This window comes from Cyanistes caeruleus, chromosome 7, assembly GCF_971803275.1.
Source record: "Cyanistes caeruleus chromosome 7, bCyaCae1.hap1.1, whole genome shotgun sequence".
Classification (NCBI taxonomy): Eukaryota; Metazoa; Chordata; class Aves; order Passeriformes; family Paridae; genus Cyanistes; species Cyanistes caeruleus.
The window spans coordinates 13,292,493-13,313,827 of record NC_141707.1 but is presented as its reverse complement, the minus strand read 5'-3'; the positions used below and the strand labels follow the sequence as shown (position 1 = coordinate 13,313,827).

At 38.1% G+C, this 21,335-nt stretch overlaps 1 protein-coding gene across 8 annotated transcripts in view; it reads left to right on the top strand.

Annotated features, from left to right (window-relative positions):
• Positions 1–21,335, top strand: part of HECW2 (HECT, C2 and WW domain containing E3 ubiquitin protein ligase 2) — a 166,298-nt gene that overhangs the window by 40,011 nt on the left and 104,952 nt on the right. The window contains exons 3-5 of one of the 8 annotated variants that reach the window (XM_086897044.1): positions 6,451–6,537; positions 13,838–13,938; positions 16,001–16,078. The exons of 6 other annotated variants lie outside the window; for them this stretch is intronic. The gene's annotated coding sequence lies outside the window, so the exon portion shown is untranslated. Of the gene's footprint in view, positions 1–4,283; positions 4,402–6,450; positions 6,538–13,837; positions 13,939–16,000; positions 16,079–21,335 lie in introns of all 8 variants that reach the window. One more of the 8 variants, XM_086897042.1, reaches the window with a different exon arrangement.

The window sequence follows — 21,335 nt, the reverse complement described above, 5'->3', positions numbered from 1 at the left end:
ACTATCAGCAAGTTTGAAAAGGTCTTGCTACCAGATCTGCTTCTCAGGGAGTAAGTGCTTATTTCTGGTAATCAAATGACCCATCAGTCTTCTCTTCATTTAGCTGACTTGGGCAGGGCTCCCTGAGACTTCAAAAATGGAAAAAGTAGATTGGAGAGGAAAATAAATAGCATATAATGATAAGAGCATATGATGTGAAGCAAATAAGATGATATCTATGAAACATATCCCACTGCAGAGACAGAAACATTGAGAAAAATCAAGAAGACCTTTAGGTCCTTTCCCAAGCACTTGAAGTCCTCCACGTGAAATGGTGCCTGGCATGGGTGGTGGTGATGCCAGTGTGGATCTTAGCCAAGCACTGCTTTGCAATTTTCCATGATTGCCTTTGAAGCAAAGACCATGAAACAGGAAGGTGTTAAGACAAACTTACAGTTTGGCTGAGACACTGGGAATGGTGCTTCTTGGAATTAGTACTTAGGATATTAATCCACATTTTTTGTTAAGAAAAACATAAGAATTGTCCAGTGTATAAAAAGGTTTAAATGCTTTTTTTTCCCTACAACAGTATTGACTTCCCCAATACATCTGTAACAAGTGTTGATTTAAGCTCTAATTTTGGGGCCACTTTTGTACAAGTTTCCATTACATGCAATATGGATACACAAAGTCTGCTTGCACAAAAAGTGCTGTAGTCTGTTGTAATCCTCTAAATTTAAGGATTTGTAAGGTAGCAGAGGAAGGACTAAGAATAGCTCTAGAAAAATAGTGATTGAAGGTTGCTACTACCAAAACCATTCATCCAGCCTGCAACCCACTCTCTGTGTGCTCTGCAGCTGTGCCAGAAAATATTCTGTATGAACAATTTGGACAGTTGTGGCCTGTTCTCTGTTTTTTGGCTCAGTCTCAGAGTGAATCAGGAGGTGTGCACATGCTTTCTGGCAAAATACCCTTTTCAGAAGTGCTGGGGGAGGGCATATAACCCAGTAATTGTGTCTGGGTGTCTTTACTGCACACATGACAGTTGAAGGGACAGAGGAAATGCAAGATTTGGTCTTCCATTGGTACTGGAAGAATCTCAGGTGTCTTGTCTATTCAGGAAGAGTGGGTGTACTGCATTTTCCTTCTGAGTGCAGATTGAAACTTTGGCCTTGTTAGGAGGTGGTACTGAATCTCACCTCCCCAGGAGCTGTGTATTTGATGGGTGCATTCTCCAGCCTGTCATGCAGAGTGGCAGAATGGTTGGATTGAATTCTGTCCTTAGAGCCAATTCTGTGGCAGTTGCTGCATCTTCAGGATCAGGACCTCTGAATGGACTTTGTACAGTCTTCAGGTGTCATTTGTCTTTTCACCATATTTTAAAATTTATTTACTGCATTCCTCTGTTTTACTTGTCTTTCATTCTACCATCTTTCCTTTTGTGTCCTTTTAGCTTCTTCCATTAATTATTAGCTCTGATCCCACTGGTGTAGCATTTTTTTAATTTGAAAAATATGCATCTTGGCTGATGATACGTTGAAGCAAGACAGTAAAGGCTAAAGAATGAGTGGAAACAAAGTTTTCTCATTTGGAAATTAAATGCCTAACTAGGATCTCATAAGTTTGAATTTTTCTGTGTTTTTTCTTTGAATAGAAGCTGGATTTTGGCAGAAGCTGGATTTAGGGTGATATTGGTGGTGATATCCGTATAACACAGGCCACTCAGATACCTGTTTTTCCTTGGCCTAAGGAGTTAATAGCACACCATTTGATGCTGTTACCCTGCAGTCATTTAGGTTGGAAAATACCTTTATGATTCTGAAGTCCATCCATTAACCCAGCACTGCCAACCCCGCTGCTACACTGTGTCCCTATGTACCAGTTCTGTAAGTCCTCTGAATACCTTCAGGGATGGTGACCATTTCCCTGGGCAGAGAGTTTCAATGTTTGACAGCTCTTTTGGTGAAGAATTTTTCCTAGTATCCAATCTAAACCTCACCTGGTGCACCTTGGGAGCACTTCCTCTTGTCTATTCCTTGTTAATTGGGAGAAGAGACTGACACCTACCTGACTACAATCTCCTTTCAGGTAGTTGTAAAGAGAAGTAAGGTCCCCCCCAATCTTCTTTTCTCCAGGATAAACTCCCTCAGCCACTCCTTATCAGATTCGTGCTCTTCACCAGCTCCAGTGCCCTTCTTTGGACATGCGCAACCCTCTCAATGCCCTTCTGTAGCGAGGGGTCTGAACTGAACAAAGGGTTTGAGTCTCACCAATGCTCAAAGTTTTAAATAAATTCATGCTGCTTTCACTCATGTTGGGTGTCTTGTCTTTAACTGTGTCACCCTAAGAAAACAAAAAACATGTTGCAGAACACTGAAAGGATGAAAAAGTCTCTTTTTTTTTTCTGTGTGGCTTTGTGGTGTGAATAGTATGGCAGTATGGCACTGTTGAAATTAGGAACTTGCTAATTAGTTAAATATGCCCTAAGCTAATTTTAGTTCCAGTCCCTAAAGTATGCATGTGTTTGGTGTAGAGCTGTTAAGGAGTGGAAGGTGAGTGTGTTGGGAAGACAGGCCAGGGAGGTGCCAGGCTTCTCCCTTGCTCCATGAGAACCTGTATCACTGGGTGGAGGCAAACCGTTGGATGGATGTCTTTGCCTCAGAGGGGGGAATAGAGCACTAGAAGCAAACATTGTTAATAGCATTATCTTAGTATTTTATGTTGGTACTGTGTTTGTACATACTATACAATATTAGAAGCTCCATGTTTTTATAAAATCCCAAAGGTATCAGGAAATTTGATGCACATGTAGCTCAATGAAGCTTTGTTAGCTGAAAGCCATTTTTTTGTTGAGTGGGAGTCTTCAGTGTTTCTAAGTCTTGTGAATGTTCTCTCTTTTTACTTGTATATCAGTAGGAGAAATGGACATGCTTCAAAGTACTGTAAAAGCTAATCCAGCTTGGAGAAAGTCACCTTTGTCTCCTATTGTTTTGTTTTCAGTGAAATGCAAATTGGCTTTCAGGTTGATGGTAATACTACAGACACATTGCAAAGAGAAGATTATATAATAAAGACTGAGTGTGTGTTATTTGATAAACTTAAAGCTTTGGTCTAGAAGGAATTCTGAATCAAACTATATAAGCATTACAATGAAATGCAGGTGAATGTGAAATTTAACTCAGGGTTACACTTCAGAAACTTTTAACTTGGATTAAGAATTGAGTGATTTTAAAGGTTAAGAGAAAAAGGGTAACTTTGGTTAATGAACTGTTTAATCAATGTGCCAGAGTTCCCTTTACTTTCTTCTGGAATCATCCTAGTTTGTCAGGTTTCTTTTCTTGTTTGGAGAAACTCAGGACCCGTGTCTAAGATTTGACAGAAGTTTTGGATAATTCATTAGTCTGATAAAAAGTGTGTGCTAGAGGATTTGGCAATTGACTTAATTTCTTCTTCAAATTAGTATGTTGGGAGATAACAGACTAATATGTTCAGTATCATTGCAAAGATAAACTAAAACCATGATGAGCTATGGTGCAAGAAAATACAGTTGTATCAAACTGAGGGAAGGTGACCCATCTCTTTTACAACTCCCACTAAAACTGGTTTTATTGCACAATTGGTCCTATTGGCGATTCTGAACCTGAGATTAATGATTATTGACATGGCTTAACTAAAGGTCTTTTTGGCCTGAAAATGGCAGAAAAAACCCAAAACTGTGTGGTGTTTCTTTTTCTCTTTTTTTTTTTTTTTTTTTCCTGTAGGTGAGGAATCACATTTAACTGTGTGCTCCTGATTGCAGTCTGTAGTAAATTTGTGAGAGTTTCACAGTAACAAGATCAGACAGCGAATCAATCAAAGATGTTCTTGTGTTGGGTTTGGCTTTTGCTGCTGCCTGTGATGTGGCTTCTAATGCATCAGCAAAGATGAGTTCTGCTTCTTTATCACTGAGATACCAGATAATTGTTTCTGTCAGGATCTCTGGATTTTCTGTGTGCTTCCCATCATTGAATGAAAGTCTATATTAACCCTCACTGCATGTTATGTTAATTTTTATTTGATGTTGGGTTTTGATTTTGTAGATATCTGAAATTCTGTGGCATTGCTCTGATTTCTCAGCATTTTATGCCATCATTTGTTGAGGCTAATGGATAACCTTGTAAGTGCCAATTCAGAGCCTATGCAACATAAAGTGATTTAGAGCTTGACCTAGAACGATACCCTTTGTCCTGAGGATTTAAAATCACAGAATCATAGAATGGTCTGGATTGGAAGAGACCTTAAAGGCATCCCATTGTCATTTGCAGGGACTGCTTCCACTACCAGGTTGCTCATCGCTGCTCCTCCCTGGCTGTAAATACATCCAGGGATGGGGAGTTCACAGCCACCCTGGGCAACATGTTCCAGTGCTGCACCATCCTCACAGTAAGGAATTTCTTCCCTATATCTAAGCTAAATCTGTCCTCCTTTGGCTTAAGGCCCCTGCCCTGGTCACTAGTCACCTGTGTCCAGCTCTCTTGTGGGCCCCTGGGACTGGAAGGCCTCCCCAGAGCCTTTTCCAGACTGAAGATCCCCAGTTCTCTCAGCTTGTCTTTATACTTGTTTGTGGAGCTGAGAATTCTCTATCTAAATCCAGATTTTCTGACTAATATTGTCTACCACTCTCTACTTGCTTTCCAGTTTAAATTTTAGGTGTAGTGATCTGCATCTGAATTTGGGTACCCACTGACCAGTCTCATTTTCTTTCTATATGTCGATGATTCCTGAATCATTTCCCATTAAAGTTTTGTTCTCTGTTCCAAGCAGTGAAATATTAAGCCCATGCTTCGTTTTTCTGGAGGTCTGTACATACTTTTTTTCTTTCACTGCTGGTGTAAACCCTTCACTATGCCACACAGATCCTGCCCCACTGCAGTTTGTGGGGCAGGATCACCATAAATACTCCTAGTTTGCTAGCATGAAGTGTTTCTTTTGTGGAATGCTGTTTGTATAGTGCTTATAGTAGCATGCGGGCTGCTTAGGGTAAGACTGTGCTCCTCTAATACTGGATAAGCTTTTAAGAGTTATTATTAATCCTTAAACAAAGAAGAAGCTACAGAATTAAAAAATTCAAAATGTGTGCCTGTGTCCTTCTTGGGAATGAGTTCCATCCTGCCTAACCACAACAATTGTGTCTTCAAGTCCTTCTTAACCTGGATTGTGCTGTGATTCTAGTAGGGATGCAGAAAAAGAAGCTTTCCACAAATAAAATTTAGAAAAGGCAACAGAGGCTGGGTTTTGCAGTATCTGTGCCTAGCCTATCACCTGTGTCTCCAGAATGGCTTTATTTGTGAATCTTCACACATCCACTTTTATGTAAAACTGGGCTGCACAACTGGCATTTAGTATTGCATGGTCTGTGTATTAAATAAGGAAACAGTACTTCAGACTCTGATGTATAATGATATTTTGTTAAAAGGAGAAAAGACAAGAAAATAAGAGGTTAGGTCATAAGTCTGGAGAAATAGAAGGGTAGAAGGTAGGAGGGAGAAAGAGGATATGAATGAATTCTACAAGTAATAACTTCTAAAGTTTTTATAAAAACAAGCATATTTTTTCAGCTCTTAAGATGCTCTTGGCCTTTTGTAAGCTTTCTGAACACTAGGGGAGCTGCTGAACAGCTCAGGGTTTAAAAAGGCCTGGCACAGTGGTAAAGTTTGCACGATGCTAAGTTGGCCTTTCATTTGCCTTTTTAACTGTCGGGTGACTGCAGGATAGTTAGTGCCATTCTTCAGGCACACACAGGGCTCTGCTCTGGCAGAGCTGTGGGGAAAAGGTGGCAAGTCCTACCCTGAATCAATATAGCTGTTCCCACTGACTTGTAGGGAGCCCAATGCTTTCTAAAATATAGGCTCTAGCAAGTTGAATATTATTTTGAGATTTTTCTGTGCTGCTGACCTGCCAAATGCTTTTTATTTTGATATTAGTTTATCTGTTTAATTATTTTTTTGTTTATATTCTTCAGGGCAGGAATTGATTCTCACTCTGTGAGACAGAGGACCTTATTTTATTCCTGCCTGGCGATAGTTCTTAGTATCTTAACACATGAATATTCCCTGGGAAAAAGAGTATTTTTTTTTCCTCAAATCCATTAAAGTTGGATAGGCCAATCTAAATCAAGCCTTATGTGATGAAATCCAAGATAATTCAAAGATAACGCTTAAGGATGTCCAGTCAATAACAACTGTTTGATAAGAGATTTTTTTTTTGTAGTGCAGACTGTTTCTTCCCAAGCTTCCAAAACATCCAGGGTATCCAAGTTTTTACTTCTACCTGCTAAAGGTAGAAGAACATGGTTGGGTTTTTCTAAATTTAAAAATTCTCATACCTCTTTTACCATAACGAATGTCAAAGTAAGGGATCTCTTCCATGTTTTTATTTACTCTGGGCTAAGTGAAAGCTTATGTACTTCTGTGATGTTTGTGCCACTTGCAGGATGGCTGTGGGATAGCAAATTCTTCCAGGGAAGTGGTCACAGCCCTAAGCCCAGCAGAGTTCAGGAAGCGTTTGGACAACACTCTGGTACACGGTGGGATTCTTGGGGATGGTGCTGGGCAGTGCCAGGAGTTGGACTTGATGGGTGTCTTCCAATCCAGCACATTCTACAATTCTGTGAAATTTTGGCATAGATTTGACATCAGAATAGAAATTAAAACTTGAGGCTTGGATTCTTTCCTACATTTTTAGGCTAAATTTTTGGCTATAGCAAGTGAAGCGTGAGACATACAAAGAGCAAAGTCCACCATGGCAGTTCCATATAAACAAGTTCACCCTTGCAATCATGGAAAAATAAAAAGATTACGCTATTAAAAAATCAAAACACCCCAGCATGTCTAAAAGATTGATGAATTTAACCAGTGCTGAAAATGTATCATCCACTTGTGTAGTGTGTATATCATCTGCTTTTTTTTGTCCCTTCTAGTCTAGACAGTTCAGGATGCCATTAGTGAAGTTTCCACTTGTTTGAGAGTGCTGGGATATTGTAGAAAGAATGTGAATGAAGAGCAGGGGTCATTTCTCAAACAAAGCCTGACAGCTTCTTTGTGACCCCTACTGTTTGTGGACTTCATGCTGAGCAGTTCTAGTGATGAATTCTGACATGCAGTAAACTATGGTGCATCCAGGCACTAGAGAAAGTCATTCACACAGAGGTAAAAGGTGAAGTAGCACATGCTATCATGTAGTAACTGGCACAGCTCCTTGGAAAATCAGTTAAGCTAATCTTGGTTTATGCCAGCCTCAAGTAATACTCTTAAAATGTAGCCAAGACACGTTCTTACAAATAAATATATATAATAATAATTTTCAAAGTGAATGGGAAGTTACTGCATGTTATACATACCACTCCCAAAGATGCCAGTTTTCTCCATTGATCATTAGTAATTGTGAATATCCCACAAGTGATATGCATCTGACTTTAAATGATGAATCTTACTGGGTTGATATATGTGATCTTGGTGAGTATAATGTTTTTTCTTTATAGGTTTTTATTTTTAATATATGGAGGAAAACAATCAGAATAGCAATAGTAGTGTTTCGTGTTCCTAGAGGACTTAGTAAAGTACCAGTAAAAGAAGCCCAAAGAGAAAATACTACAGAAAATGAAGGGAATGAGTTATAAAATGTAGCGTTATTAAATAAAATAATGCTATTAAGATAAAGGGTTGTTACTATATTGCAGAAGTATTAGCCTGTAACTATTGTTACCAGTTCATCTTGTCAGCAGTGTTCTTCACTTGCTTTTTGAATTGGAACATTTTATTTAGACATCTCTCATTCCAGCATGTTTTTTACTTGCACAGAAACAGATGATTGTTGTACTGTATCATATTTTTCTTTAACAATAAATATACAAGGGATGTCTGCAGTTTTGAGGATCTTTTTTCTACCATAATGATGATCTGTCCATCTGTTTCCATGTGGGGTTCTTGTGCATTGCCATTGTTATAAATACCAGTGAATGCAGATACTGCAATGACTCACTGATGGTACATGTCTAATCTTTAAGAATCTCTGGAATATTAATGCTTCAGGCTTCATAAATACATCAGATAGATGTTGCAATGTCTTCTCATGGGGTCTGCCTCAAAATAATTATTAACATGGTAAAAGTTGCGCTGTGTCCTACAAAAATGAAGAGTGTTAACAAGAGTTTTAATATAATTTCCACTATGCCTGTAAAACTTCCAGAAAAATAACACTTGAAGAGTTAAGCAGCAGCTATCAAAAGTATTTATGTATGTCATTCACTGAAAATGGTTTTCCATTTAATCCTAGGAAAAAATAGACATGATATATCGAATTTGATGAGTGTACTGACAATTTAGTGTGAAGGCGAATCCCTCCTCAAAAGGCAGAAATGATTTGTTCTCCACAATTGCATTTAGGAACCTAAACCTTGGCATAAATGACATTAAGTTATATGACCAATTCTCCTGAGCACTATAAAATATTTTTGGAAGCTTAATTCTAACGAATTAGCTGTTACAAGCTTCTTCCTTCATCCTGGCACTAGTGAGTTTAATTTATATATAATATCTAGGAGTCTGTACCTGTGTCCAACTCAGTTTGAACACATGCCATGTGGTTTTTTAAGTGCCATGTAAGGATTGTACAATTAAACATCTTAAGTACATTAGTAGATGTGGATCCATGTAATGTTGGTAGATGAGCCTTGTTAAAGCAAGGGTCTCCACTGTAAACAGAGCATCTTAATTTTTTATTTAGTTGAGCTTTTGAGTTTGATATTAAAAAAAAACCCCACAACTTCCATTTGTATAAGTGTCTGTATAAATATGTGTATGTGTATACACACACATCCTTTCCATTTTACAACAGAAACTGAAAATCCCAAATCCAGACACAGCAGAATGGAGCTGCAGGGCAGCTCCCCTTGCCTTGGTTACAGGGGATACGTTTTTTAGGACTATTGAATCAGTGTTTAGTATTTAAGTAGAAAACATGAATATTTTCATAACAGTTATGCTCACATGGTTATGATGTATCAGAGCACAACGTAGCCAATAATTCACTGCCAGTTCCCTAGTGCTGAACTTATGAATGATTTACTCTCCACAGCAGCAGAAGGATGCAAGTTAAGAGCAGAGTGTTGAGTAAGGGTGGCTTTGTACTCATTGCATTACAAAGCCATGCTTAAAACAGCTTCAGTGTCACGCTATTGTTTTTCCCGTGCTCAGGAAATACCTTTCAGAAGTGTGAGTGTGACGAGGAGAGCGTTGCCTCCTGTATGCCCTTGTGCAGCACTGTTCAGCAGCCCAGCTTAGGGGAAGGGAAAGAATCCCGCAGTCCCAGGGCAGAAGGAGGAAGAAGTGAGGGTTCATACAGTGAAGTAGTGGGCTATGAAAGAATTAGCAAAGCATCTCACGAGGAAAGCTTCTTGGAAGGAAATATGAATATATCTTTTTATGGAGTTTAAACACCCCTGGGATTTCCTATCCATGCCATGTCCTATCTGAAACCTCCTGAAATCCTCCAGAAAGCTTTGTGAAAGTAGCTTCGAACTTTTACTCTTTGGTTTGTTTGCTTCTCATGACTTACATACTTCTGCTGGAAGCTTGTATAAATTTTTTAAAAATGTAAAATACCACTTCATTTTATTCATGAGGCTACTAACCTGTTGTGAATACAAATTTCCTTGTGTATTTGGGACTATTTCAGTGTCTCTCTATGACCTGAGAGACATCCCTATGTGGAATTCACTCCAGTTATAGAGAGCATATATCCACTGCAATCCAGCATGATTTAACTGACTAGTGTGAGCATAAACAGCTTTTATTGAACTGTGGCAATAGTGGCAATTTAATCTAGATTTGACAGCTTATGCAACATTTTGTTCTTAACTGTACAATGATGTAAAAAAAAAAAAGATAGTTATTGAGTTTAGCTCTTTGAAGGCAGTTTTTTTAGACAGCTTGCCATTGCAGTAATACACAGGGATGCAAACAATATGGTTTGCATTAAAGAAGGTACTGTAATCGTTATTCTAAAATGTTTATCAAAAAAGGACTAATTGAAGGTGTTACCATACTGTGTTTGTGTTCTGTTCAAAGGCAATGCATGTATGTGCTGACCCAACAATGGGTGATGCTATAAGTGACCTTAAGAAAAGATCAACTGTTTTGAAAAGACTTGATGAAAGTTCTGATTTCCAGTTTTGATCGGTGATGAATTAATTAATTCTTAGTGTTTTAATGCCTTTCTCTTTCTCCTGCCCTCTTTAAATACATTTAGGAGACTAATGTTTCCATAAAGTCAGATTCATTAGTAAGGAAGGGACTAAGGCAAAAACCCCCCAACAACTGAGATAAGAGCCAAATGACTGCTGTACCTAGTGCTTCTCTCCTACCACCCACAAATACCTTGATGCAGGATAAAATTAAATTACTGTTGATTTTTTACTGATTAGGTTCAGTTGTTCTCTTAGATTATAGTCATCAAGTTCATTACATTGTGCATTTGCCAAGAGTAGAAAGGAGTCTTCTTAAACTGCAGCTACAATATAGCAGTATTTTGATTACACTGAAAAATTCTGTAGCAATTCACAATTAATATTTTGAGGAGGTTATAAAAAAATATTTCTTTCTAAGTAGTAGTTTATCTGAAGTCAAATCAATTAATTTGCTCTTTGCTAAGACCACATCTGCATAATTTTCTGGTTTTTTGGGTCTCTTTCTCAGAAGAGTGGCAGAGACATGGCAGGCTTTGATGGAGGGGTAAAGGAAAGCAGAAGGATGCTCAGCCCCTCTGGGGAGATGACTGAAAGCTGTACCAGGGCCCTGAGAGAGCAGTGCTGAGAAGGGCTCTCCATCCCAGGTCTGGTGACAGAAAACAATCTGCCAGAGACTGAAGCAGAGGAAAGGAAGGCAAAGACAGGCTGGGTGGCAGAGGCAGAGATGGCTGATATTCCCCATAGTGTTTGGTTTTTTGGCATATATTGTACTAATCTTTTTTATTTGTGTTACTCCAAAAACACGGATTGGTTCAGAATGACACATTGCATATGAAGCAATACAGTGCACTACAGATACTGACTACTGCTTTAATAAAGTCAGTGTAACTATTGTTGGGGAAAAGCTGATAAATATTTTGACACAAAAAGAGAGAATGTCAGCCATTTACTGTGGGGAGTTTGGCAGTCTTTCCAAATTAGGCAATTTGGACTAGTCTTCCATTATTTTTGGCCAACTTTGCTGGCACTGTACTGGTTTATCAGAAACATCACAAATAATTTTCTGAGAGTGAATTCTTTTGGAGAAACAAGACGGGATACTTTTCTTTGCATGGGAGGAGATCATACATGCAAAAGACTGACATATGATAAAACAAGTCTTCCTTTCACTTATTTCACTGTGTTCAGATGATCTATATTGAGTGCTGGAAGAGTTGTGTGATTACCCTCAGACATTTACTTTATAGTGCATCAAAGGGCCTTAGGAACATGCACTTGATCACTGCAATAAATTTTGGTAATTAGAGGCATGACAAAATGCTGTTGCTAAAAAGTGGATATAAAGAGTTGAGACTGTTGCCTTTAGCAAGAGAAGGAGATCAAGGGAATGCTGAAAGCATGCCAGATTGTGAGTGTGTTTAGTGCCTATAGCTGTAAACTCTAAAATTCATAAATGCAGTGTGAGATTAAGAGTTTGTTCAAAATACTGATGTGGTCAGGCTAGAAGCAGGTCCTTGACCAACAGAAGCCCCTTTAGTTTAAGCTTTTCTCAAATGAACGGCTGGACAAGAAAGATTATTGTTAGATAAGAAACTATTGTAAAAAGACTGGGTTTCTCCTGATAAATAAATTTGGTTTTATCAAAAGCACTACAATATTTGAGAGCAGTCCAGTTTAAGTATTTAATTTAAAAAGAATTTTGGTATTGTTGTTATCTTAGAGAGTCATTGCTGAAATAAACTTCAGTCTCTCTAATCAAATATTTAGTTTCAAACTATTATGCTCTACATCCTGCAGGGCACAGACTAATATTTTCCGTGAGTCAAAAGAGAATGGTGAGAGTATGGGCAGGCAGCAAGATTTGTGTTTTTTTTCCAAACTACACCTTGGCAATCAAAACGTACATTTTCTTCTGTTACTGTTTCTGGTTTGCAGATGTGGGATTAGATCAAGAGAAATCTGCCCTGAGGGTAAAAAAATTCAGGAAAACAGAAAAACTGGTAGTAAAAAAGCATTTAAAAAGTTTTAGTGAAGAGATCTTTTTATTTATGATGTGCAAGAAGGCTTCTCCCCTTTTCCTTTGGTTTTTAGGACGCGACTTATCTTCTGACACAGCTGGTGCTTACTATGCTGGCTATGGTAAATAAAACATGTTGTTTGTGTTTTCCAGGTTGTCATATTTGCTTCTTTTTGTTGATTTTTGTCTCCTTGGGGAACACGTCACCTTGTTGTGTTTATAACTCAAATAACTTGCTTGTGTATATAGCTTTAAAAAGTCATACTTGGAGTCTAGTGATTTTTTTTCTTTTTTTTTTTTTCTTTTTTTTGTTCCCTGACATGTTTCCTTTGTTAGACAATGAGTCACAAGCTGTCTCATCCTATTAATAGCTTATTAATTTTTAATTTCTAAGACTCCTTTTGTAAATGTACTGTATTGAGTAAATCATTAGGAGGTCTCTGCTTCTCTAAATAAGTAATTATGCATTTCAAGGTAGTTCTATCAGTTTAATTCATTGATTACACACAAATTGTACAAATTAACTAACAATATGCTAATAAAATCCGCTGTTTATTGAAGGGTGACAGTTCTCTCAAATAAAACATGGCTCTGGAAAACTGTTCCTGGCAGTGTAGCTTGTTCATAATGTTCTGTCATTTGCTTTTTTTTCAAATCCTAATTTCTAGTGGCACATATATTAGAAATAAGTAATTGGAAACAAAATCAACAGTACAAATTTTGAAAATATTCTTCAGTCTTTTTTCATAAATATTTTGAAAGTAATTTGAAATATTCAGATAGTTCATAGCAATACAGTGCTAACATCTCCTAGGTGCCAACTAGAGAAGGTGTCAGGGATACTGTGAAAGAGAATTGAGGAGAGCTTTATATAGAAATTCTCAGTTGAATGTGTCAGGAGGGTCTAAACCATTTCTTGGTGTATCATACTTCAAAAGGTGTTTCAGGGACAGTTAAGATGAAGGCGACAAATTCTGATAAGGAACCTTGAAGCTCATGGAGGAGGAAGAGCACCAAATCTAGAAGTAATGAAAAATGTGCTTTAAAGTAACAGTCATTTCTGTGGTTTTCTTACCGATTTCACAGAAAAACATTAGGACCAGAGATTTAGGCCTGGATTCTTATTTAAGAAACTTCACTGCGCGTATTCAGACCCTTTTGACTAGTTCATTCCTCTTCACTCTGCCTTTTCTACTCCCTAGAAAAACCCGCACTATGAGAACTTAAATTCTCTTAAGAACAAAATGCAACTGTGATTATGTGAGGTTGATGTTAGATGTAAAATAGCTCTTGTATTTCCAGAATCTCACCTACTTCTAGTTTCATCTTTAGCAAAAAGAATGGCATGTTATGAAATGCAGGGTGTCTACACCGTGGTTTTGACTAATTGGAAATCATAATGCTTAAAAAAACCCCACCAACCAATCCACAAAAAAAACCCAAAAACCAACCCCCCAAAAAAGCTCCAAAACACCCACAGAGCAACTGTTTAATGCCCATGAGAAAGTTGATTGTGTTAAGCTGAATATTCCACTGTCAATCTATTAATAATGGAAGAGTTTAGTCATAACTGAACTCCAACTGTGGATTAATAATGGAATCATTATGAATTCTAGGTAAGAAGAAATGACAGCCTCAGCTATGGCTCTCATGTATGTTACAACCTTAGAGTTCAGGATGCTTATAGGAAATGACATCTTCACCTTGAGAATTTGAAGTGAGTAAAATCATATTTGTTACATGAAATATATTTCTGCGCTTGTTTTATTTGATGATTAAAACAAAGCAAGATCTCAGTTTTGTTAGTGCTTTTTGTCATGAGAAATGCTCCTTTATTTGAAAGACCTGAGGCACTATGCATGTTAGGCTTTAGCCTGGTGCTGAATAAGCCTTGCCATCTGCTGCTGCTCCCAAGCACTCAGGAGGGACAGAGAGAGTCCTGTTAGCTTCAGCAGGTATTGAGCTTGCCTTTACCTGGTCAGCAGATGCTTGTGTGTGTGCTTGAGCTGACCTGGTAAATGTTGGGGGGAAACATCCTCTGGCTGCGATTGGAACTTTAGGAATGATGTTTCACTGGCCACGCTTTCTGGATAATGGTAAGTTGCATTTTAGGATGTGCTCCACCAAATATAACTGGAAGACGTATTTGTGCCTTAGCACAGAGAAGTTTCCTCTGTATGTAGATTGTAAGACAGCTATAAAAGCCCATGTTATATTTAGATCTGTTTGGTTATTGCTCACTAAATATAGACAGTATCCAAAATTGTACTTTTTAGCGTTAAGGAGTCACGTATTTTTCACTAGTTGCTTTTCTGGTCTCATATGCTTAAATCACTTTATTTCTGTTGCCTGGCTGTATGACACCCTGTGACACCCTCTGCAGCATTCTGTAATCTCCAGGAATTTCAGTGCCTGTTATATCATGCATACTTGATTAAATCCTCCCAGTAGCCTGTAGGTAGCAGAAGGTACTGCCCCTGAGGCTTAAGTTTCCAGTAGGCATGTCTGATAAAAAAATAAACAGGAACAAATCAACAAGGACCCCTATCAGACATTTCTTAGTGTATCCATCATAGCTGGATGCTAGTTCAGATAGTGCATAAGACTTTTCCAAGGATGTGATTAGAGCATAAAATCCCAGTACCTCTCAGCCCCTGGGACCTGGAGACACCCTGCATTCCCTGTGCACACAAGGGAAGAATTGGGACTCTCAGGAGAGTGAAGTGTAAGAATTGCAGGTTCTGATTAGCTCTGAAAGGCTGGTGGCATGACATGGGAACTGTTTAATTTTCTGACCCTCGTGGAAGTTCCCAGATGGATCTGTGGCAGTATTTTCTGATCTTTTAATTACCATGTCTCTCCCCCTGCAGAATAGTCTGTCCAACCACCAAGTGTGCTATTAGCACTTTTTAACAACCCATCGATTTGCTTTTGTGTAGCCGCTGCTCCCTGAGCATCCGCTGGGCAGAGCTGAACTCCAGCAGATCAGCAGCAGCTCCCACTGCCTTGACGGGCAGTGCTCTGGGAGAGATGAAGACAATTCCAAATTGAGTAATCTCATCTTGACATACCCAGGCACGTGCAGCCTCTGGCTGCTCCTGGATGTAGTTCAGGACCTGAGAGGTTTGCTACATCACTAGGGTTCATGGCAGAGAAAATAAATTTTAGTATTTCATCTTGTGTGGTTGTGCAATCCTTCAGTTTTGAAACTGCTTATTGTTGTGTGTGTCAGTCCTTTGTGCTTATTCTAAAATAAATATTTGTCAGTCTCCAGTGAAGTTTGGAGTGTTTTCCTAGGGTTTCCCCTTGCACCAGAAGTATCAGTTGGCAAATTTTAACCCTTAAATGCCATTAGCATGCTATACACTCTGGGTGACCTTTGCTAGGTCTTCTATTGTCATTTGCTTCAGGAGCTGAAGCTCTGAAGTAGGGTATTCAGGAAGACACACAATTACAATGATGATCCAGATCTATACTGGCAATCCACTGCAGTACAGATGGGGGTTGATAACCCAGAACTTTTGGTGGTAATTATGTAGAAAATGCCAAGAAGCAAGTTAATAGGTTTAAGAAGTTATTTTCATGGAAAGCTGTTGGCATGTATATCTGCTCAGAGTTGGTCATGACTTCTGGTCAGGTGCAGTGGGGAGCCACTTTTACATCTCTGTTAGTTGGATACAGTTGTGAAACAATTTCTTCTTATAAGAAACACTAGAAAGTAAGTTTGAGAATAGCATGGTCTATAATTCCATAATTGAAGCTCTTTTTTTTTGTTTTAGACAAGATGCAGCATCTGCTGGGATGTCAGCAACACTGGTACACGTATTCCTCTGTGATCAAGGAGAAATGGAGTTAAAGTAATTGTGTTAAGCGCTTAAAAATACTCTGCTTTGTTTCCTACAGTCAGTAGGAACTGTAGGAAACAAAGTTTCCTACAGTGGAGATGACAAACTAGTGGCTCAATATTAGGACACTTGGATTAAACACTTTTGCCATGTGGAGGATGCCTGTTGATTTGAAGTTAACAAATACAGGCCACGTTACATTAGTAGTAGAGGCCTGCTGGGCTGTTTTCAGCAGTTCCTGCTTTTCCAACTGCAGTTGGCATCACTGGTGTGTATTGGGGGTATTCCAGTGAAGCCTTTGGAAAGAATGAGTGGTCTGCTTTCTCTGTGTCTGTAAAACTGCTGCCCTTCAACAGCAGACCTGTGTTGTCACCCAGACGTTGGTTGTGACCAATTAGCAAGAGTAGTTAAGTGCTTCTTTTTATGGTGTTTGATTTTTCTGAAGGGTTCACCTTTGGGGTTCAACCTTATTTTGAAATGTGTTTTTCTGTTGTACCACTGCTTTCTCTAAAAACTGGTGTTCTTTTGCAGTTCCAGCACGAAAATTCCAGAATTTTCGGTGTTGGCAGCCCTAAGACTCGTTTGTGTGTTAATCTGAGGTTTGTGTTTGCTTTACAGTGTGGTGGAGGTGTCAGATTGTTAGTGAAGTACAACATCCTCTGCTTGATTAGGCTGCTGCTGCATTTCAGGAAAAACAGTTTAAAAGTGCTGTTATGAAACCTGATGGTGGTTGCCTAAACCTGATATTTTTTTGTTACTCGCCTACTGGACTTGCATCACAGGGATAAAACAATTTAGTGGTAATAAACAGTAATTTGTCTGCAATTGTATGGTCATATAATTTATTAGGCAAACAATTTTAAAAAAATCAAAGCTATCTCAAACTACGTGGAAATCCACCATCTCCCCAGCAGTGTTGATAGGAGACTTCATTCATATATTTTCAAATAATGATGTGATTTTGGCAAACTATCAAATCCAGTCAGTATGTGGGTATTTGTTTTGAGTGACTTCTCTTTAATTCTGCTTAGTAATAACCTACAACAGAGGTTGGCGGCAATTTGGCACAATTGAAGGGTTGACACAGAGGCAGTGACATTATCTAACCAGAAAACTGCATTGCATCTTGTTTTTAGGGAAGGTCACTCTGTGAAGTCAACTTCCAAATGCAGGATAATGCAGGGACATTTCCATTAATAAGTTAAAAACCAACCAATCAGTGTAGTTTGGGATTTTTTAGCTCTTTTCCCCCCAAAAATAATTATTTTCCCAAAATTTTATTTTATGTTCTTGGGTTTTGATCATGTTGCATATAGCCATTTTCAGTCTTTCTTTTTTGAACCTTAAGCTAGGAGATTTGCACAAGCAATATTGAGCAACTGGATCCTGGGTGGTAGGGGAGGGAGGACAGTGTGTTTGAAGCTAAAATGCATTTGTGCATAGTAAGGACACCAAAAATAACAGAACACATTGATTCCTTTTTCTTTTTGGTTCTGTGGTAAAAGACTGATTGTTTCTGAAAAATCTGGAAAAAATAGATGTTTCTGATCATTATGAGTATAATGCATCATAAGAAAAGCAAAGATAAATTTTGAGTGTTTACTAGGCTGAATGTGAAGAAGGGGGAAGAAATATACTTTATTTATAATATTCCGGGTTTCAAATAAATCATGTGAATTTTACTCTGAATTATCAATTTTAAGTAGCTGTATGTCTATGCAAAGCTCAAATCATAAAGTGTCTTCATAAAGAGCCAGCCAAGGACATTTCACTGAAAAATCACTATCATGTTATTGCACCTGTTTTACTGCTCCTCCCACAAAAATATTAAAATGGTAATAGGCATATGATTTAAAACTTCATCCATAAAAAGCTTGAAGTTACCTCTGCTGTAATAGTGCTGTGCTGGTGTTTGGTTTTGCTTTTTAATTAAGAATATGTCTGATGTGGATTAAATTACATTTTATAGTTGCACATTGAAAAACAGATTACATTTAAAATCAAACAATTAATTTTAAAGAATGCAGTGTGCTATGATATGTGTTTCATTTTGTCACACAGCAATTAGCAACTCTTAGCTCAATCAAAACGAGTCCTTTGGTTTAAATACACCCAGGTCACTTTAAAAACATAAAGGCACAACAGAACATGTTAAAAAAAAAAAAAAGTAGATGTCCCCAACGTAATAAGTGTAGGAAATTTAGGCCTCCAGATGAGATTGTCTGAACTTCTGTTTATATATTTGGTGGTATGTGTGCTGGGATTTCTTGGCTGTATTTATAAACACTGATTTCAATCTTCTTCCGTTTCCTGGGGCTGTAGCACCTACGCCCTGGGGTGGATTTATATAGAATTGTGGTGTGTTCCTGAATGTGTATAGCCTCCACCAGAACTAGTGCAGTCTTTATTAAAATCCTTTGTTCCGTTGTATCTGTAACGTGACTTGATGTTAAAAATGAATGTGAAAATACAATCAGAAAATTTGACGCATTTGGCTCAATTTTAGATTTCCTTTCTTGGTGGGGGGCCAAAGTAATTTAATTCTGAAAATGAAATATTAAGATGAAAAGATAAAGATTTAAGTAGTTACTTCAGGGTTTTTTGGTAAGTCTAGTGGATACATCTGCTGCTGGTTGCTGTTTGTTATCCGGTGCAGGAGTCCTCTTACTAATGGATTCTTTCTAAACACACAAATTGCAGATAGGTACTGGGCTGCAAGAGACCTGTGCCTGTTGGGAGATGGATGAGCAGACTTTGCTGCACATTCCTGCAAATGGCTCAGGGTGGAACTCTTCAGAATCCTTTATGCCAAGATCCCAGGGGCTGGGTTTTTTGTGGACTGATGAATTTAGGGCCAGTGATAGCAATGTAAATATATGCAGTGAGAATCCTTTCAATAATGGTCCATTTCTTTGCAGGATGAAGATGAATGAAAATGTTTCAGCCTGGAAAAATCCTGTGATACACAGCTCTATTTTTAGCCCTACTTATTAAAAACTCATGCATATTTAATAGTTAAAGTATTAATTCATAATAAGCCTCATCTTTATATAGCCCACTTTGTATTGTTGTCTTTTCACTAATTGTTCATGTAGCTTCTGAAAGATTTCTGCTTCATTTACTGCAGAAACCGAGGAAAGCAGCAAATGCAGCGGTAATCCTGTAAGGAGAAAAAAATTACAGCATGTACTCACTGAACTAAGTAATTGTAATTGTAAGGTGTACTTGCAAGGAGAGGCATGGCTGGTGATAACTTTGGTATCTCTAACTCCTCAGTGGTCTGTGCTCTAGCACAATTTCCTCATCTCAAGAGCACAGATCAGACCCAGCCAAGTGTGCACTGGGATGCATTTGCAGGTGGTGATCGCATGTGCCGGTTACCCCAGGAGTATCTTGGTTGTCAAAGTGGTGCTCCTTAGGACTCTTAACTGGTGCTCTCTTCTCTTGAGTGGTTACAGATTGTAAACTGTAAATCAACAAATTGTTAAATAGGAGAAGTTTTTCCAGTCTGTCTCCCTCTTCCTTTCTAGTTGAGATTTAGCATGTATCTCTGTCTCTGAGGCTGTTCCCTGTGTTTCTTCGGAGCTTCTCACCTCTGGCCACTTCAGTGATTGCCCTGCAGCGGTTTAACTTTGAGGAGGAAGGGAATTTGTATGGCATAGAATATGTCTAAATGTCCTACTGATGTCTTGCTGCACCTCAACAAATGCAGGCATCTTCTCTTAATAACCTGTTGGTATAAATTAAGTAATCTGACTCACAGTTGTGGAAGAGAATTTATCCAGGGCACAGTAACTACTTACCAATCTGACTTCTTTTTACCAAAATGATAAAAGTGCTCTGTTTCTTGAATTATTCAGCTAAAATGTTTCCTTAAAATTATTTCAGTGTTTTCAAAAAAAAAAAAAATAGTAAAGCAGTTGGTGTATAAGAGTTCTGACAGTGTTCCAAGCATGAAGTTCTGACCTAAAATATATTTTGGAGGAAAATCTGAAATAGGACATAAGACTGCAAACTTCTTCTTTAAAACAAGTTATTAGACTGGGAAGTGTTTGTACGGTGCTATTTTGTGGTTTTTAAAAGGCAAAACTGTTGCTGTTAAGCAACAGAACTGGTTTGGTTTAGAGCTGAAGTGTTTTTAATATTAAAATGATTTATCCTATAAGTAGAGAGGGTGGTATCAACACTTTCCTATAGACCCCTGCCGACTTTCTGCCTGGATTTATTTAGGCTGAAGATCAGCATATGTGTTTAACACAGACAAACAATTTGGGTTTTTTTTCTTAATCTGCAATCTTTTTCTGTGGATTGTAAAGAAATGATTTAAAGAAGGTAGAGCAGATGTTTTCTGGAGGAGGAAATCTTTAGGGCTTTTAATCTCTGTAGTTTCTGCAAAGATTGCATGCATAGCTATTTGACTCTGCAATATTTCTAAATTAATGCACTGGATACCTTAAGTTAAACTCTAAAAGATATATATGAGAAACATAATAATAATGACGTGTTTTATGACATGTAATGTAATGTAATGTAATGGCACCTCCTCCTTAATGACATACTTGGGACAGTCAGCACGCAAAAGCCATTGCCTTTGAGCTGGTAAGACCATCAGTTCTTCTCTTCTTAGTGTCAGGGATGCCTTTAGTAGATGTTTGTTTTGTAGAGCTTCATTAATCCAAAAAGTTTCATTAAACTGTAGACAAAGACAAGAAGGAATGTTCTCATGTTTTAATTCAGCCAGAGAGTCTCCTCAAATCTTTATGGAAATGCAGGCTTTGTGGGGGGACGATCATAACTGGCAAAATGATCTAAATTGAAATATCAAAAGGGTAAAAGGGGCAGAAGGATGGAAATTCACATTGACACAGGTGGACAGTTAAATTCACTCCAGCAAAATTTATCAGTTCTTAAAAATAATTGTTTCCTGTTTTCCTCATCTACTGATTGTATCTACAGTTTATTTATAAGATTTAGGTACACAAAGCTTTGGGTTGGTTTTGTTTTTAATTTTCCTTTGTTTTGTAAGGAGACCTATTGAGTCTTTTTAAAACATCTTCCCACCCACATTATGATCAATTTTACCAGGTTGGAACTTGAAAAAGATGGAGAATCAGGGAAATTACTTTGCTCTGGCCTGGTGGGCACTCTTCTCTATTCTACTTTTAGTCTACCAACATGTTTCAGTTGCAGAATTCTTGAATTTGCAGTCAGTTGCTACATGTTCTGCACAAAGAAAAGCCTTTTTTTGAAGTTGCTAATACCCCTTTGT